Source organism: Chiloscyllium punctatum, chromosome 26, assembly GCF_047496795.1.
Source record: "Chiloscyllium punctatum isolate Juve2018m chromosome 26, sChiPun1.3, whole genome shotgun sequence".
Taxonomy (NCBI): domain Eukaryota; kingdom Metazoa; phylum Chordata; class Chondrichthyes; order Orectolobiformes; family Hemiscylliidae; genus Chiloscyllium; species Chiloscyllium punctatum.
Genome location: NC_092764.1, coordinates 48808143 through 48814354, shown reverse-complemented (window position 1 = coordinate 48814354; position 6212 = coordinate 48808143).

The following is a 6212-nucleotide window of genomic DNA, read 5'->3' as shown; positions in this document are numbered from 1 at the left end:
GGGGTGGGGAAGGATTGGGGGGGGGGGGTGGAGGAGGAGGGAGAGATAGTCAGTCACACTGTAGAAAACAACTTTGTAACAAGGGCCACTGACATCTGGATGTATTCTGATGCATTTGCAACAGTGTTTAGCTTTGTGCTGTAGACCGAGACACATTGCAGTTTCCTGCATTTACAACCTGGAAGGATCCAGATACATTGCAGCTTCTGGCTTTGGGGATCTTCTGAAGAAGGCATGCACAATGCAAATACTTCCTCTGCAGTCACAACAAGTGTCATCTCTCTAATTCAACTGCCCGTGTTTCTACATGGCGATCAGCTATTGGAATTCATTGGGAAATGGATAACTGATCTTTCCAGCATTTTGAAAGAAGGCTTGAGAAGTTTCGGAGAAATGATGTTTGAGTCTTCTCAAAATGATAATGTTAACATTGGATCATGTGAATAATGGAGGCTGACTCACTAATAATGGAAGGAAGAATGAGTGACAACAATAGAGATAATTAGCACAAACAGCATCAATATAAACATCCACATAGAATTGCATCCAATGGTCTTATTTAAGCAATCAATCAATCTGCTACCCAGAACAATACAAGCAGCAAGCCATTGCACATGAAACCACCATAAATGTTAACAGCTTGTTTAAATCCATCCTTGCATCCTTCAGTAGGTGTCTACTTCTCATACATAATATAATAGCAAGCAGAAACAGCCCTCATGCACTCAGAGATTCTGCTGTCTTGCTGCGCAATTTGTCCCAAAATGTGTCTCAACCAATCTACTTTTCAACCTGTTGGCCTTAGTCCAGCTGTGAGCACTCAGGCTTTTGAGTCATAAGGTTTGGAACCAAGTCCTGTATCAGGTCTTGGGTACAAAAATCAAGTCTGACGTTCAGTCCAATACTGAAGGAATGTTACACTGGAGAATCAGCCTTGATAAATCCCTCAGTATATTTTGAATAGTACAGGAAATACTCCCAATAGCAGAGCCCATATTTATCCCTCAATCAATAATCCAGGTTATCCGGTTATTATAAAATTGTAGTTTGTAGTGTATAAATTGTATTCTGTCTTTCATTCATTACAATAGCATTTAATTGGGTCTAAAGCACTTTAGGAAGTCCTGTGTCCATGAAATATGCTGTACAAATGTATGACTTTCAAGATTAGAAAGGATAGAAAGTTGCCATAGTCCTAAAAGACCATAGTGGTTTACCCTGAGGTCACTATACCTCAGGTGAGGGGAGAAGTTGAGAAGGACAGTCCCCCATGGTAACCTCAACTGGTTCAGGAATAGAACACACACTGTTGGCATCACTCTGCATCACAAACCAGCCACAATATCCTTCTGAATGCATTTTGTAGATCCGAAAAAGGTTACAGTTCTATTTCAGGTTTCCTAAAATAATGTTGAATGAACCACAATTTCTCAACATTACATGAAAGCATGCAAAATGATGAGATGATGCCACTACAGCTAACCTGGAGTAAAACACCTTCAAAGTTTGTACACCTCCTCCTATTTAATTTTTAATCACAGTAAATTGTACGTGCATATATTTTTAACTTGTCTATGCTCTTCTGAAGTCATTCACAATCTATCTACTTCTATTTCATCACTGCTTCCAACTTATGATCAGCCATACATATGAAAAAGTTTAAGAAATAATTCCTACGGTAGATCAGGTTCAACCTTTAAAACCATGGCATGTATTTTTTTTTGAGGACAGTAGGAAAGTGATGATACTTTTTGCTGACTTTGATGAAAATTACCCACTAAGATAGAGTCATAGAGGTCTACAGCACCAAAAAGGCTCTTCAGCTCATTGCTTCCACACCAGTCAAGTCTAACTGTCCTGTGTGGATTTTAACTGTCCTGACATTAACTGTATTTAGATATCGGCTATGGCAGTGGTAATACTGGTGGTCATGGGGAAGACGGTGATGTCTGTTGTCCAGCAATGATGATGTCATCAACCAGCCGAAACAGCGAATCAAATTTAAAAATTCTCATAGCAAACCCACAAATTATCCGTGAATTATTTAATAACCGAAAAGAAATCAAAAGAAAAATCAAGACATGCACATGGGGTTAGAATAAAAACTGAAATGTCACTTTTAAAAACAATTTAATCAATAAATAAGAATGATGCAAGGTCTTTAGTTCAAAGGGATTTGAGTACAGAAATAAAAATCTTGGTACAGTTGTATCTAGAATACTGCATAGAATTTGGTCTCTCTTTAAGGATTACTAGCATTGGAGGGGTTACAGTGAATGTTCACTAAATTCATTCCTGGGATAAGAAGATTTTCCAATGTTGAGAGGCTACGTGAATTGTGCCTATGTTCCCTGGATATAGGAAGAATAAGATTAGATCTAATTGAAACATACAAGAGACTATGGGCTCATTGGAAGAGCGATTGCTTCACATATTCTTTCACAAGAAATAAATATCGCAGGCTAAACCTGCATTTATTGCCCACCCCTAATTGCCCTAAAGGTGGTGGCACACATTCCAAAACATAAGCAGCAGTTCCTAAAGCATAAAACAGTACTGTACAGGAAACAGGCACTTTGGCACCCTCCATGTCTGCGCTCACCACGATGCCATTCTAAACCAATCCCATCTGTTTGTATATGGTCCTTGTTCCTCTATTCCCTGACTGTTCATGTGTCTTTCTAAATGCCTCTTACCACCCTCGGTGTGAAATACTTGCCTAGCAAATCTCCTTTGAACTTCCCTCCTCTGACCTTAAAACTATGCCCCTCAATATTTGACATTTCCACCCTGGGAAAAAATCCACCTTATCTATACCTCTCATCATTTTATATATTCTATCAAGTTGCTCCTCAGCTTCTGACACTTCAGCAAAAACAATGCAAGTTTGTCCAACCTCTCCTTATAGAAAATATATTCCAATCCAGACAATTTTTTGGTAAAACTCTTTTGTAGCCTCTCCAAAGACTCCACATTCTTCCTACAGTGTATTGAGTGCAACGGCTCACAATACCCCAAATGTGTGCCTCAGCAAAGTTTTATACAGCTGCAACATGACTCACAAACCTTTATACTCAATGCCCCAACTGATGAAGGCAAGCATGCTGTATACCTTGGTTAAAGTGAGGACTACAGATGCTGGAGATTAGAGTGGTGCTGGAAAAGCACAGCAGGTCAGGCAGCATCCAAGGAGCAGGAAAATCAACGTTTCAGGCAGGAGCGCTTCATTCCTGATGAAGGGCTCCTACCCGAAACGTTGATTTTCCTGCTCCTCGGATGTCGCCTGACCTGCTGTGCTATTCCAGCACCACTCTAATGCTGTATACCTTGTTAACCACTTTATCCACTGGTGTTGCAGTTTTCAGGGAGCTATAGACTTGCACCCCAAAATCTCACTGTATATCAATGCTCCTCAGGGTCCTTCTCTTGCATTTGACCGCCCACATTGCAGCACCTCACACTTGTCTGGATTAAATTCAGTCTGCCATTTCTCTGCCCAACTTTCCAACTGACATATATTCTGCTATATTCTTTGCAACCTTCCTCACTATCCACAACTCCACCAATTTTTGTGTTCTTTGCAAAATTGATCAGACTACCTGTATTTTCATCGAATTCATTTACCTATATTACAAACAACACGCATTGTAGGTGCACCCAAAGTACAGATAGGAAGCAAGTTCCACGATTTTGACCCAGCAACAATAAATGGACAGCGATGCAGATCAAGTCAGAATTGTTTGCAGCTTGGAGGGGAACTTTCAGGTGATAGTGTTCCTATGCATTTGCTGTCCTTGTAGGTGGTTAAGGTAGTTGGTTTGCAAAATGTGGTAAAAGGAACCTTGGTGAGATACTGCAGTGCATCTTGTAGTTAGTACACACTGCTGTTACTGCAGATGCCGATGTTGGACTGCGGTGAACAAAGTTAAAAATCACACAGCACCAGGTTTTCTTGGAAGTACGAGTGTTCAGAGCACTGCTCCTTTGTCAAGTAGCTAACTATCTGATGAAGGAGCAGTGGTCCAAAAGCTTGTTAACAGAGAGAGAGAGAGAGAGAGAACTGCAGATCAGAGTTGAAAAGTGTGGTGCTAGAAAAGCACAGCAGGTCAGGCAGCATCCAAGGAGAGCAGGAGAATTGATGTTTCAGGCACAATCCCTTCATGAGGAATATTTGGGTTTTGGGGGGGGGGGGGGGGGGGAGAACAGCTCCCTTCCCTTAACCTCCACATTCCTGATGAAGGGATCGTGCCCGAAACATCAAAGATTAGATTACTTACAGTGTGGAAACAGGCCCTTCGGCCCAACAAGTCCACACCGCCCCACCGAAGCGCAACCCACCCATACCCCTAAATCTACCCCTTACCTAACACTACGGGCAATTTAGCATGGCCAATTCACCTGACCTGCACATCTCCGGAGCAATCGGAGGAAACCCACACAGACACGAGGAGAACGTGCAAACTCCACACAGAGAGTCGCCTGAGGCGGGAATTGAACCTGGGTCTCTGGCGCTGTGAGGCAGCAGTGCTAACCACTGTGCCACCGTGTCGCCCACAAAGCTCCTGCTCCTGCTCCTCAGATGCTGCCTGACCTGCTGTACTTTTCCAGCATCACACTTTTCAAAACTGCTGTTACTGTTTGTGCAGGAATGAATATTTCAAGTAGTGGATGGAATAACAATGAAGTGTCTGAATAATGGAGAGTTTCTTGAGGGTTGCTGGAACTGGACTCATCCAGCCAACTGTAGAGTATTGAAACACAAAGTGCTGGTGAAACGCAGCAGGTTTGGCAGCACATGGAGAGAGAGAGGCAGAGTGAATGTTTTGAGTCCAGTGATTCTTCATCAGAACTGAAAATAGCTGGGGTATGGTGTATCTATGCTAATGATGAGGGTGGGGAGAGACGAGAGTATAGGGACATAGTACCCAGAAAAAGAGAAAAAAGAATTGGCAAACATGGACAGCAATGGTTCAAGAGGCAGGCCACCACATCTTTGAGGTCATCTAGGGATGAGCAACAAATGTTGGCCAGTCAGCGATGCCAAACATTTCACATCATCTCTCAGTAACAGCAGTGTGTAATAACTACAAGATGCACCGCAGTATCTCACATTTCACAACTCAATACAAAAAAACGGGATTGCTGATGATAAGCCGGGAGAGAGGTAATTACTAGGAGGGTGGTAACAACAAGTGTAAGTGTTTGAGAATGGGTTGGCTGTACTCATGCAACCCACACACAACAATTCTAAAGAGGGGTCACTGGACCTGAAGTGTTAAGTCTGATTTCTCTCCACAGGCGCTGCCAGGCCTGCTGAGTTTTCCCAGCAATTTCTGTTTTTGTTTGAGATTTTCAGCATCTCAGATCTTTGATGTGTGTTTTTTTATCACAACAGGACTTAGAGGTTTGTGGGAAGGAAACAAACAGGGAAAGGGGTATTCACGTTCTGAAATTAATAAACTCAACACTGCGTACTGAAGGACGTAAAAATACCAAGGCCGTGAGGTGTTGTTCCTCCAGTTTGCGTTGAGCCTCGCTGGAGCACCGCAGCACACCTGACGTGGAAATGTTGGCATGGGAACACAGTGGAGTTTTGAAGTTACAGATAACTGGAATCTCAGTCATTTTTATGGACAGAATATAGGTGTTCTGCAAAGCGGTCATGCAGTCTACATTTCATCGCCCCATTGTAGAGGAGACCACTTTGTGAGCAGTGAATACGGTAGACTAAATTGAGTAAAGTGTGATCTTATTGAAGTTTATAAAATCATGAAAGGCCTGGATAGGATGTATAACCACGGTTCTTTTCCCCAGGTTACAGGAGTTCAAAACTAGGTTTAAGGGGAGAGGGGAAACATTTGAAAGGGACCTAAGGGGCAACATTTTCATGCAGAGTATGGAAATGAACTGCTAGAGGTGGTAATAGAGGCTGGTGCAATTACAACATTTAAAAGACATCTGGATGGATAGGAAAGGTTTAGACGGATTTGGGCCAAATGCTGGCAAAATGGGATACATTAATGTAGAATATCTGGTTGGCAAGAACGAGTAGACCAAAGAATCTGATTCCATGTGCCAGTAAATTGCTGCTTTACCAGGAAGTTGTGCCTGGGGTCTTGAATAGAGAGGAGGCTGGAAGCGTTGTGAACACTTAAAATTCCCGATCCCAGAGGCTACTTTTAAAGGTGGGATGAGATGATTTTTGGTGTTTC